We start from the raw sequence: 13,038 nt of genomic DNA, 5'->3' as shown, positions 1-13,038 counted from the left end.
ATTAACACATGTGCAAACACTAACAGTCCAAACTTCTCACATATTGGGCATTACTATGACGAACAGAAATGTGTGCACTGAAATGAATGCTTACAAGTTACTTAATTTGATGAACTGGTGTCAATTACAATTTTGTAACATGAGAACACAATTACAAAGGTACAGAAAACATCATTAAAAATCATAATAATACAGTTAACATTTGTAGTAATACAGGCTTTACAAAAGAATCGAAATAACAGTTACATCAGTGTTACAGGAATTATGACATAAGTACATGCATAAAAGATCAGAATAACTTTCGAAACATCAACTTCACACATGAGCATTAAAACAGAACAGAATAAATAATGTTTAAACATCTTCACAAAGTAAATAACATATTATAAATGCAAATTATATTTGAGGATAACAGTATTCCTCATCATAGTGAATGTAGCTGAGTATTAGAAAAATTCTACAACATAAGTCTTATCAGATAAACACATAAAGAAAGGAAAAACACAAATACATAAGGGTACACAAACACATAAAGGGGTAACACAAAAGGAAAGGACAGGGTTTGTTTTACTGCAGTATTTTGCATGGAGATCTCCCTTCGTTCATCATTATTCCCAAAAAGTCCTATCTAAGCCTGCTTTCTGTATTCTACTCACCCTCTTTTAAAATAATTACTCTTCATTGTACAGTACCTTTTCTTTTACAAACTTTTTTCGTATAACTTCTCAATGCATTTCTTCCAATTCATCACAACTCATTCTCTTGTATAGCCTACCCCCTCTTAAGCTAACTTAAATTTACTGAGATCAATTTCATAAACTAATGGACGAGGCAATGCAGCAGCACAAAACAATTAACACAAACAGCAATGAGAAAAAATGCAAATTGGCAAAGCAAGCAGCATTATAGAAATTAGCAAAGGAAATATAACTAATATGAGGCAATGAGCAGCAACAAGAAAAATAAATCGGTAGTAAAACTAGCTTAATACAATGTAAAATTCAGTAGAACTATGCCTGGCAAACAGCAGCAGCAAATGCAACAACTTATACCTAAACATGACAAAGTTCAAGCAGAAATAATATTACAGTAAAGACGGCCATGTCTAATACCTATGTCACATCTTGACACTAGTGATGCATCACCTTAACTTACACTACTAAAAAGTTACCAGTCATTGACAAAAATTACGTATGCAATTCCAGTGAGGGGAAATGTCTTTTTGTGCTCCCTGGTTTTTTTTTAAGTGGATCATAAAGTTATTATTTACTGGATCTGTAGGCATAAAATATCTATATTAGTACATCTATTAAATTTTATTGTAACCAGTGCTGCAGTGCAGCTAGAAACTAGGTATTAAACAAAATGAGCAAATAAATACATAAAGCAAGGGGTGAAACGTCATTCACTAGCCATATGGCATTTCATAAGGCAGTAAAAAATCTCTCAACTAGCAAGACAATAGCCGTAAATTTTTCTCATCGTTTCATTTGTCATTTCAGTAAATATCAGAAAGTGACGTATTTGCGATGCTTTCTACAAAGGAATGTCAATATCGAGGTTAATAGTCTCCTTTTTTTTTTTTTACCTACTGGCTTTTTCTCCAGGCGACTGGCACACCTGGGCGCCACCTGGGTCACTTAGCTTCCTTACCGAAATATTTACGACAGCAGTTTGCGCTACAGTGAAAGTCTCATATAAAAAATTTCACAGGTCGAGAATTTGTGTTACAAATGTATAAATATAACAGTGTCCAAAAAATTTTCGCCGGCATTGTGATGCATTCACACATTTACACACATTTCATAACTCATTAAAGTACGATTCTTGGTTTCCAACATCCTTTTTCACAAATCAGAGTCCCTAACCACTACTCATTATTCCTTACCTTATTACACATATACATATTCGTCGACACTTCTTCAATATTTCATCATAATAAATACATAGCATAATCAAATTCCTCATATAGCATCAGCTTATTGATCATAAACATATCTCAACAGCATAATGCACATCGTTGTCGTAATAACAACATCATAACACCTCAGTCTAATCTCAAAAACGTTGTAGCTTTCTGCAATAATTTCAAAACCTAAAAAAAATTCTCTGCTCATTTCAATAATGTTCAAATGGCTCTGAGCACTATGGGACTCAACTGATGAGGTCATTAGTCCCCTAGAACTTAGAACTAGTTAAACCTAACTAACCTAAGGACATCACACACATCCATGCCCGAGGCAGGATTGGAATCTGCAACCGTAGCGGTCTCGCGGTTCCAGACTGCAGCGCCAGAACCGCGCGGCCACTTCGGCCGGCATTTCAATAATGTCATCTACCTCAAACGTACTTTAAAAATCATGATTCCATACCAAGTACATCATTCAAAGCTCTCATAGTATCACAATGGTTCCAAAAAAATATTAACAGTTCACAAAGTACAGACAAAATACAATTTCATAAATGTGAAGTTATCCAACTGCGTAATTGCGTAAACATGTGTCACTGATGTACTAAAAAATGTTTGTTTCTCTGTTAAATAATCAGATAGCTGTGTAATTCTGTGTTAAAGGAATATGGTATCAATGTGTGAAGTTGTATAAGCAAATACCATATTAGCTAGGGCTCCTTGTGCTTGCCAAACACATGGTACACAAAGTAAGTGTGTACCCCCTTGAGGATTAATGTAATTATACCCTCAGGTGTTACAAATTACAGCAATCGAATGAAATATATCAGTGAAAACTTTCTTTGTATCTTTCTGATTCAAAAATCTTTAAAAATAAATGTTTTAAGTACAAAATTAATCACTCAAATGCGTGTCTTGTAGCGCTAAATGTGCGTCTCGCTGTAAGATAATTCTGTGGAAGTGTCGTAGTTATCGTCCTCTGTAAGCAAAGTTCTGCTGAAGTCAATGTACTCACCTCATCATAAACAAAAGTGAAATGCATTGCGTACAGATATCTTAGTTATTACACTTATTGCCGTGATGAAGAAAGTACTGTGCTGTAACTTACACTCCTGGAAATTGAAATAAGAACACCGTGAATTCATTGTCCCAGGAAGGGGAAACTTTATTGACACATTCCTGGGGTCAGATACATCACATGATCACACTGACAGAACCACAGGCACATAGACACAGGCAACAGAGCATGCACAATGTCGGCACTAATACAGTGTATATCCACCTTTCGCAGCAATGCAGGCTGCTATTCTCCCATGGAGACGATTGTAGAGATGCTGGATGTAGTCCTGTGGAACGGCTTGCCATGCCATTTCCACCTGGCGCCTCAGTTGGACCAGCGTTCGTGCTGGACGTGCAGACCGCGTGAGACGACGCTTCATCCAGTCCCAAATATACTCAATGGGGGACAGATCCGGAGATCTTGCTGGCCAGGGTAGTTGACTTACACCTTCTAGAGCACGTTGGGTGGCACGGGATACATGCGGACGTGCATTGTCCTGTTGGAACAGCAAGTTCCCTTGCCGGTCTAGGAATGGTAGAACGATGGGTTCGATGACGGTTTGGATGTACTGTGCACTATTCAGTGTCCCCTCAACGATCACCAGTGGTGTACGGCCAGTGTAGGAGATCGCTCCCCACACCATGATGCCGGGTGTTGGCCCTGTGTGCCTCGGTCGTATGCAGTCCTGATTGTGGCGCTCACCTGCACGGCACCAAACACGCATACGACCATCATTGGCACCAAGGCAGAAGCGACTCTCATCGCTGAAGACGACACGTCTCCATTCGTCCCTCCATTCATGCCTGTCGCGACACCACTAGAGGCGGGCTGCACGATGTTGGGGCGTGAGCGGAAGACGACCTAACGGTGTGCGGGACCGTAGCCCAGCTTCATGGAGACGGTTGCGAATGGTCCTCGCCGATACCCCAGGAGCAACAGTGTCCCTAATTTGCTGGGAAGTGGCGGTGCGGTCCCCTACGGCACTGCGTAGGATCCTACGGTCTTGGCGTGCATCCGTGCGTCGCTGCGGTCCGGTCCCAGGTCGACGGGCACGTGCACCTTCCGCCGACCACTGGCGACAACATCGATGTACTGTGGAGACCTCACGCCCCACGTGTTGAGCAATTCGGCGGTACGTCCACCCGGCCTCCCGCATGCCCACTATATGCCCTCGCTCAAAGTCCGTCAACTGCACATACGGTTCACGTCCACGCTGTCGCGGCATGCTACCAGTGTTAAAGACTGCGATGGTGCTCCGTATGCCACGGCAAACTGGCTGACACTGACGGCGGCGGTGCACAAATGCTGCGCAGCTAGCGTCATTTGACGGCCAACACCGCGGTTCCTGGTGTGTCCGCTGTGCCGTGCGTGTGATCATTGCTTGTACAGCCCTCTCGCAGTGTCCGGAGCAAGTATGGTGGGTCTGACACACCGGTGTCAATGTGTTCTTTTTTCCATTTCCAGGAGTGTATTTTTGTGCTATGGAAAAGGCTGTCTCATTGTAGCTATACCACAAAGTTACTACTAAAACATGTTTTACTTTCCAGAAAAACTGTGCAGATATAAAGCAGATACAGTGCAAAAGCAGTAATATAAATTGTATCACTCATTAGTAGCATCGTGATATAATCATGTAGCTGTCAAATAAATTAACCACTGTGTCATCTGGTATCCCTGAGAACGTACTTTAAATCCAGAATGTATTTTCAAGTAAACCAAAATGTTGCATCAAAATCTCATTAGCAGTACCGGTACATGTTCTAAGTATGTGAGCCTTATAGTTGTTACATAATCGTGCAACTAACAAGCAAGAATGTACACACACAATAACACTGTGTCGTCTGTTCACTATAACAATGCACTCGTAAATACTGTATAAATATGTTTCCTAGGTTCTAGACTGGATAGTTAACTTCAAAACATTGGTGCATGTTTACAGTTTCTCAGTGTGACAAATTGTACTAGTAGCCTGAAGTGAAAAATTTTATGGCAAAGACTAAGTTAAAAAGCAGATTATCTCTCAATAAATGGCTTTATATGTGAAATGTGGTGCAAGCCTTTACTCTTCCTACTATGCAGAGCTCCAGCTTCAACGGAATTATCATGTGATATCGGTAAAGAATGCTCAAATTTTCCGCAAGGTTAGCGTCTATGTTATTTTTCTCTGAGCCAGCCGGCGCACGTGGCTGCTTGCGGTGCAAGTCATTGTTTGCTATCTCTTTGTTGGCGTGCGTCTTTATTGGGATTATAAGACCTAACTTCTACAGATTCACCTTGTCGAGAGGGCCCTGCCCTGTTTGAATCCCGCCAGTTCTGATGCAATTCAGGTCTGTCGTTAAGATTATATCGTCGGTCGTCATGTCGGTAGGTTCCATAATTTCTTTCTTGTCGATCATGTGGTGGAGAATTTCTCCGTGAATCGTAACTGCGCGCTGAACTGTTGCGTCTGAAGTTATTCTGACTCCCTTGATAATAATTATTTTGGTTCCCATATTGTCTGTTTCTATGGTTATCTCCATCATATTCATTACTATGGAAATGCAATCTTTCTCTGTAACTATTATTTTGCCAACGGTTGTCATATGGGTAGTGTCTGTATTGGTCACAATTTGCGTTGTAAGAATAGCCTTTTCGTGTCCAGTTATTGTTTCTGTCGTCACGGAATTGTGACAGATGTGACCTGTAATGATAGTTTTCCTGTTTTCGCATCCCGCGACTGTGTGTGTCAGTTTCTAATTCTTGTAATAGTCCCTGAAAAGCTTCAATGTCGTCTTTGCAACGTCCTCCCAAAATAATATGTCGTAAATGTTCAGGCAATTTGATTAAGCAAATGTGGATGAGTTCTGAGGGGCTGTATGGGTTTGACAGGTACTGATTCTTGTGCAACATGCCTTCAAAATATTTCACAATACTGGAAAATTCAGATTGTTCGAAATGTTTCATCATTATGATGCTATGTTTTACTCGGTCTTGTGTAGCTTGAGACCAATATGCTGAGAGGAAGGCATGTGTGACCATCATGTTCCCATCATGTTTCGACGCATTCCTCTAAATGAACGAAAATTTATGCGATGTATTCCATTTCCCTGTCGCATCTTGGATAGAAAGTCGAGACTTCAGTTTCATAACTATGATGATTCTAAGTTAGCGGTAGGTGTTTATGAGAGACTTCAATCCTCTTGTATACATTTGCTTGACAGATGTGCACCGAGCGAGGTGGCGCAGTGGTTAGCACACTGGACTCGCATTCGGGAGGACGACGGTTCAATCCCGTCTCCAGCCGTCCTGATTTAGGTTTATCCGTGATTTCCCTAAATCTATTCAGGCAAATGCCGGGATGGTTCCTTTGAAAGGGCACGGCCGATTTCCTTCCCCATCCTTCCCTAACCCGACTTGCGCTCCGTCTCTAATGACCTCGTTGTCGTCGGGACGTTAAACACCACTGACCTAAGATATTGACAGATGTGCTGTTTACAGGGTTAGTGGCGGCATGGCGCGTAATTTTACGTTGGATGCCGCCGATATGTTTTTATCTGTTTCCTTGTAAGAGGCATTTTCCGTTACTAACGATCATTTTATATAGGACTGATGCGGGCGTAGTATAATTTCTCAACCGTGATCGGATGTGAACAGTGGACACTATACATCTTTGTAAACCTATATTGCGCATGTATCACACAGAGTCGGTGTTTCTAAGGAAGTAGTTTTTGTCATTTGACAGTTTGCCACAGTAGTTTATCGTAGTGAAACCTGCATTAGGGTATATATCATGCACTGGATATATATTTTCTTACAGTGGGATATTAACAGCGCAGCATTCCACAGACAGACAAGTCGGAAACTGAAGCGATCTCACATTATAACCTGTTTTAAGTGCAGAAGCATGTATCCTCAGGAGTGTGTGTGTTTATGTTCTTTCTTACCAATAACCTCCTGTTACTGATTCCAGACACTAGAGCAATATTTTAAAATTAATAGTGTAGTTGATTTACGTCAAATACTTCGAAATCTGTCTGTTTGGAGCTCCATCATGCATAAAAACCACCTGCCTCTTGATATTCTTAACCGTCTGCTATTACAACACTCAAATCTGCTAAAATTGTTTGAACTATCAGCTGTGATGCTTATTATTACAGTAAAATGACTGTGTATTTTCAGTCGCATCCGTCCACTGGTATGCTGTTGGTTACCACATAATGATTGACTGACATCGTTTCTTTGAGATGGAGAAAGAGTTTTGGTGGAAGGGCAACACCTTCTCGGGATAGTTAGCACCGAAACAGTGATCGCGTACATCACTGCAATATGAGGAATCAATCGAAACAGAATGCAGAGCCTTCAGCTATTCTGTCATTGTGGCAGATGAGTTTAAATGTAGAGGTCATAATCACCTTCAGACTGCAGTTTTGAAACGCTCCACAACGCTGCCAAACTCTTCCACGTTCCTTATGTTGTAACTGTCTTTTATTTAAAATCGTCCAGTGTGTGTGTGTGGTGTCTTATGGTAACAGCAGTAACAACATGAATTACAACATGCGATGTCTAGTTTTCTGCAAGAAGCAATGGATTAGAACGAGTTAATGACAGTTTAGATCCTGGCACCGACCTCGAAGTCATGGTTGAAAAATAAAATGTATGGCAGTGTACAAAGTGTGTCACAGTAGAATAAAAGCAATGTTTCAAACAACGACACAGGGTCACATGGAGCGTCTCTTGCGACTTACAGCATTTATTTTATTTATTTATTTCATTAACAGTACAGAGTAACCCTCTGCCTTGAAATGTAAGGTGGGTCAGATGTTTCGCAATCTAACAGCAAAGACTTCTCATTGTTACAATCTTATTGGTATATAGTTGTTAATGCTTTTTTTAAATAATATAAAGAACATAATATATAAAGACTTCTCTGAGGTTACAGCGAATTGAATGCTTAACAATTGTTAAAATGGTTCCACATAATTTGTTACTACCTAGTAGATGAGAATATAATTTATATAATGCAAATTTCAAAGAAAAATAATAATAATAAAATGTAATACAATGAGGGTGGTGAAAATAATTTGCAGTATGTAGTATTTGGATGTGTAATGCAGTCTAAGTAGCATGTTGGTTGATAATGGTCTATTTCTACCTACTTCAGATGAGAAGGTCTCGGTACAACCTCGAGCTACTATCATCTGAAATGGTTTGTGCTAATGTATGTTTACACAGATTATACAGATTAAATACTGATTCAGCACTTCATACATGGAATACATGAATTTTAACTTCACATGAAAAATACGCTTATGTTCGTAATTTGTTAGTAGAAATAGAATATAGTCCATTGCTTCTTGAATGCATTATTCCTTAAATAACTTAATACATTTCTGATATATAAAATTCATTGATTGTAGCTTTGAATAGAGAGGAGAATATACTGTACTTCTGCTTGCACACAATAAGACGAGCAATACATTACTGCTTGTCTGCAGTATACTTTACACACTATGCAGTATGTCATTGGGGAAGAGGAGCCTTGGAATAAAAGTTCTTCAAGCCTTCTCCTCCCAAGCGACATTACCTTATTACTATAGTCTTAGTGTGTGGTGCTAGTGTTTATTTGTTTTATGATTGTTGTGTTGTTTCTAACTGTGTTGTGGCATGCAGTGTTATCCAGTGTTGGGTTTGGTTCCTTACATGTTCATCCCTACTGAGTCATGTTCACTTAGTGTTTCTTCCTCAGTTTCGGAATCTGTGGTAGTCTTTGTGTCCTTCCATGTGGTTTGTTGTGTTGTTTGTGCTTGTCTATACCTCCTTCCATATGGGTTTTGGCACTTGTATTCTTCTTGCAGTGTGTTCGACACAATATCGGCTATGCTATTTATTGTTTTCCAGTCATCGGGATTATGTATTATTCTGGCGATGTCATTGTCGTTCTGTATAGGTCTCACTTGTGCTAGCGTGTTCCACACGTGTGACATGTTCTGGTGTTACATTTTCTCCACATAAGCATTCTTCATCGTTAATTAGTCCCATATGGTTTAAATGTACCGGATACGGCCTATGGCCTTTCAGGAAATGGACCATCCCCCCGGCTTAGGTCGACATGTTTCAGTTGTTTCGCGTACATCAGGAAAGAAAGAGTGTACCCGGCGACCCTTGTCTGATGCATCCCACTCTCTCCGCCATATTTGAATCCGCCATTGTTTCATTTGTGTTTTGTTCATAATGTTGGTTCCCGTAATTTCAGTGACTTTATCGAGCCTGTCCCTCTTAAGCCAGTAAAGTGCAGCTCTATAACGTTACTGTTACGTCTATAGGGCAGGTCCCCATCACAACGCAAAGTGCCTCAAGTGACGTGGCGTTGAAGGCTCTTCTCATTCTCAGGAGTACACTACGTGGACCTCGTCTTGCAGTTGTCTTGTTAGTCTGTATTTTCAGTCTGTGAGCCCAAGCACTTGCGGCGAAGCGTGCGAAGGATTCAAATATCGCAATGTGGTAGGTCCTTATCGTCTTAATAGGTAATGCTCTAGTTTGTGCATAATTTTGGAGGCATTGTCAGTTGCCAATTTTATATGATGGTTGAAAGTCTGTTTTCCATCAAGATGCAGTCCGAGATGACGTGTGGTTTGGTTCATCTGTACGCTTGTATTGTCTAATTTTAGAATTTGATTCCTCTGTCGTGTTCCTCTCAGCAGTAGATACCGGGTGATCAAAAAGGCAGTATAAATTTGAAAACTGAATAAATCACGGATTAATGTAGACAGAGAGGTAAAAATTGACACACATGCTTGGAATGACATGGGGATTTATTAGAACAAAAAAAAAATACAAAAGTTCAAAAACTATCCGACAGATGGCGTTTCATCTGATCAGAATAGCAATAATTAGCATAACAAAGTAAGACAAAGCAAAGATGATGTTCTTTACAGGAAATGCTCAGTATGCCCACCATCATTCCTCAACAATAGCTGTAGTCGAGCAAAATGTTGTGAACATCACTGTAAAGCATGTCCGGAGTTATGGTGAGTAATTGGCGTCGGATGTTGTCTTTCAGCATCCCTAGATACGTCGGTCGCTCACGATACACTTGCGACTTCAGGTAACCCCAAAGTCAATAATCGCACAGACTGAGGTCTGGGGACCTGGGAGGCCAAGCATGATGAAAGTGGCGGCTGAGCACACGATCATCACCAAACGACGCGCGCAATAGATCTTTCAGGCGTCTAGTAATATGGGATGGACTGACATCCTGCATAAACATCGTACGTTCCAGCAGGCGTTTATCAGCCAGGCTGGGGATGATGCGATTCTGTAACATATCGGCGTACCTCTCACCCGTCTCGGTAGCAATTACAAAACCAGAATCACGCATTTCCTCGAAGAAAAAAGGCCCGATAACGGTGGATGTAGTAAATCCAACCCATACCGTGACTTTCTCGTCGTGAAATGGAGTTTCCACGACAGTTCTAGGATTTTCGGTAGCCCAAATTCTGCTGTTGTGGGCGTTGACAGACCCTCAGAGCGTGAAATGAACTTCGTCCGTCCACAACACGTTACTCAACCAATCGTCATCTTCCGCCACCTTTTGAAACGCCCACACCGCAAATGCCCTACGCTTGACTAAATCGCCAGGTAACAGTTCATGAAACCGATGTACGGACAGCATCGGTGGGTACGCCTAAGTGCCAACCAAACAGTAGTGTATGGAATGCCGGTGCGACGTGCGACTGCACGAGCGCTGACTTCCCCGTGCATAGACGAACCCGCTACAGTCTTCATTTCTTCCTGAACTGTCTCAGCAGCATTACGCCTTGTGCTCGGTCGGCTTCTACGGGGTCTATCGTCTAAACAACCCGTGGCTTCAAACTTCGAAATCATTCTCGCCACAGCTGCATTTGTCAACGGACCTTTACCCGTTCGAATTCCCTTCCTATGGCGATAGGATCGTAACGCTGAACTAGCGCATTCCCCATTCTCATAACACAGCTTCACTAAAAGCGCCTTTTCAGGTAACGTCAACATCCTGCGACTGCTGGCGCATCTGATTCTCTCTCTCATTACAGCTCCTTTTATACACGATTGTCATGCACAGTCACTGACGTTTTGCTGTCCAGCGCCATCTGTCGAACATTTTGTGAACTTTGTTTTTGTTTTGGTTCTAATAAAACCCCATGTCATTCCAAGCATGTGCGTCAATTTTTACCTCTCTATCTACATTATTCCGTGGTTTATTAAGTTTTCAAATTTTTACTGACTTTTTGATCAGCCGGTATACAGTTTTGTTGGGAGCTATTTTTAATTTATTTTCTTTGCACTTGCTGTTTGTTTTCTGAAGGAGTTGCGTGCCTTTTGTCTCTGGTGCTGCTCTCGAGTTGGCTGACACTGCTACGAGCAGGTCATCTGCATAAGCCATCACACCTCTTACACTGTCGTCACTGTCGAGGGTATTCAGCAAGGGTTCGATTGCGATATCCCATAATATAGCTCCCCAGATCGAGCCCTATGGACATCACTTTGTTATTACCTTGACAACCTTGCTTGTACCAGCCCTCCACTTCGCCACTGTGCCTTTGCAGTAGTCGAGGAGGATATTGTAGAGGGAAGCTGATAGCCTCATTTCCCTTAACCTGGCAAAGAGGAACGGCCTCCACAAGTTGTCAAAAGCCGTGGCTATGTCGATTAGTATGGCGGCCATGTATTTGTCGCTGATGCTATTTGTAACTGCCAGTGCTTGGTTGACGGCGTCTTCTATTGATCTACCTTCCCTGAAGCCGAATTGATGGGGCGTTAGGCCGAGGAGGTGTCTGCGTGATTGTAAACAGTCACACAGGAGCCTTTCCTGTGCCTTGCCGAGACTGTTTAAGAGAGATCGGTCGGTACGTTTTGGGGTCTGTTGGCTCTTTGTCTTGTGGTTTCCTAATTACACTCCTGGAAATTGAAATAAGAACACCGTGAATTCATTGTCCCAGGAAGGGGAAACTTTATTGACACATTCCTGGGGTCAGATACATCACATGATCACACTGACAGAACCACAGGCACATAGACACAGGCAACAGAGCATGCACAATGTCGGCACTAGTACAGTGTATATTCACCTTTCGCAGCAATGCAGGCTGCTATTCTCCCATGGAGACGATCGTAGAGATGCTGGATGTAGTCCTGTGGAACGGCTTGCCATGCCATTTCCACCTGGCGCCTCAGTTGGACCAGCGTTCGTGCTGGACGTGCAGACCGCGTGAGACGACGCTTCATCCAGTCCCAAACATGCTCAATGGGGGACAGATTCGGAGATCTTGCTGGCCAGGGTTGTTGACTTACACCTTCTAGAGCACGTTGGGTGGCACGGGATACATGCGGACGTGCATTGTCCTGTTGGAACAGCAAGTTTCCTTGCCGGTCTAGGAATGGTAGAACGATGGGTTCGATGACGGTTTGGATGTACCGTGCACTATTCAGTGTCCCCTCGACGATCACCAGTGGTGTACGGCCAGTGTAGGAGATCGCTCCCCACACCATGATGCCGGGTGTTGGCCCTGTGTGCCTCGGTCGTATGCAGTCCTGATTGTGGCGCTCACCTGCACGGCGCCAAACACGCATATGACCATCATTGGCACCAAGGCAGAAGCGACTCTCATCGCTGAAGACGACACGTCTCCATTCGTCCCTCCATTCACGCCTGTCGCGACACCACTGGAGGCGGGCTGCACGATGTTGGGGCGTGAGCGGAAGACGGCCTAACGGTGTGCGGGACCGTAGCCCAGCTTCATGGAGACGGTTGCGAATGGTCCTCGCCGATACCCCAGGAGCAACAGTGTCCCTAATTTGCTGGGAAGTGGCGGTGCGGTCCCCTACGGCACTGCGTAGGATCCTACGGTCTTGGCGTGCATCCGTGCGTCGCTGCGGTCCGGTCCCAGGTCGACGGGCACGTGCACCTTCCGCCGACCACTGGCGACAACATCGATGTACTGTGGAGACCTCACGCCCCACGTGTTGAGCAATTCGGCGGTACGTCCACCCGGCCTCCCGCATGCCCACTATACGCCCTCGCTCAAAGTCCGTCAACTGCACATACGGTTCACGT

Source organism: Schistocerca americana, chromosome 7, assembly GCF_021461395.2.
Source record: "Schistocerca americana isolate TAMUIC-IGC-003095 chromosome 7, iqSchAmer2.1, whole genome shotgun sequence".
NCBI classification, from domain to species: Eukaryota; Metazoa; Arthropoda; class Insecta; order Orthoptera; family Acrididae; genus Schistocerca; species Schistocerca americana.
Note: the sequence above shows the minus strand (reverse complement) of the source record.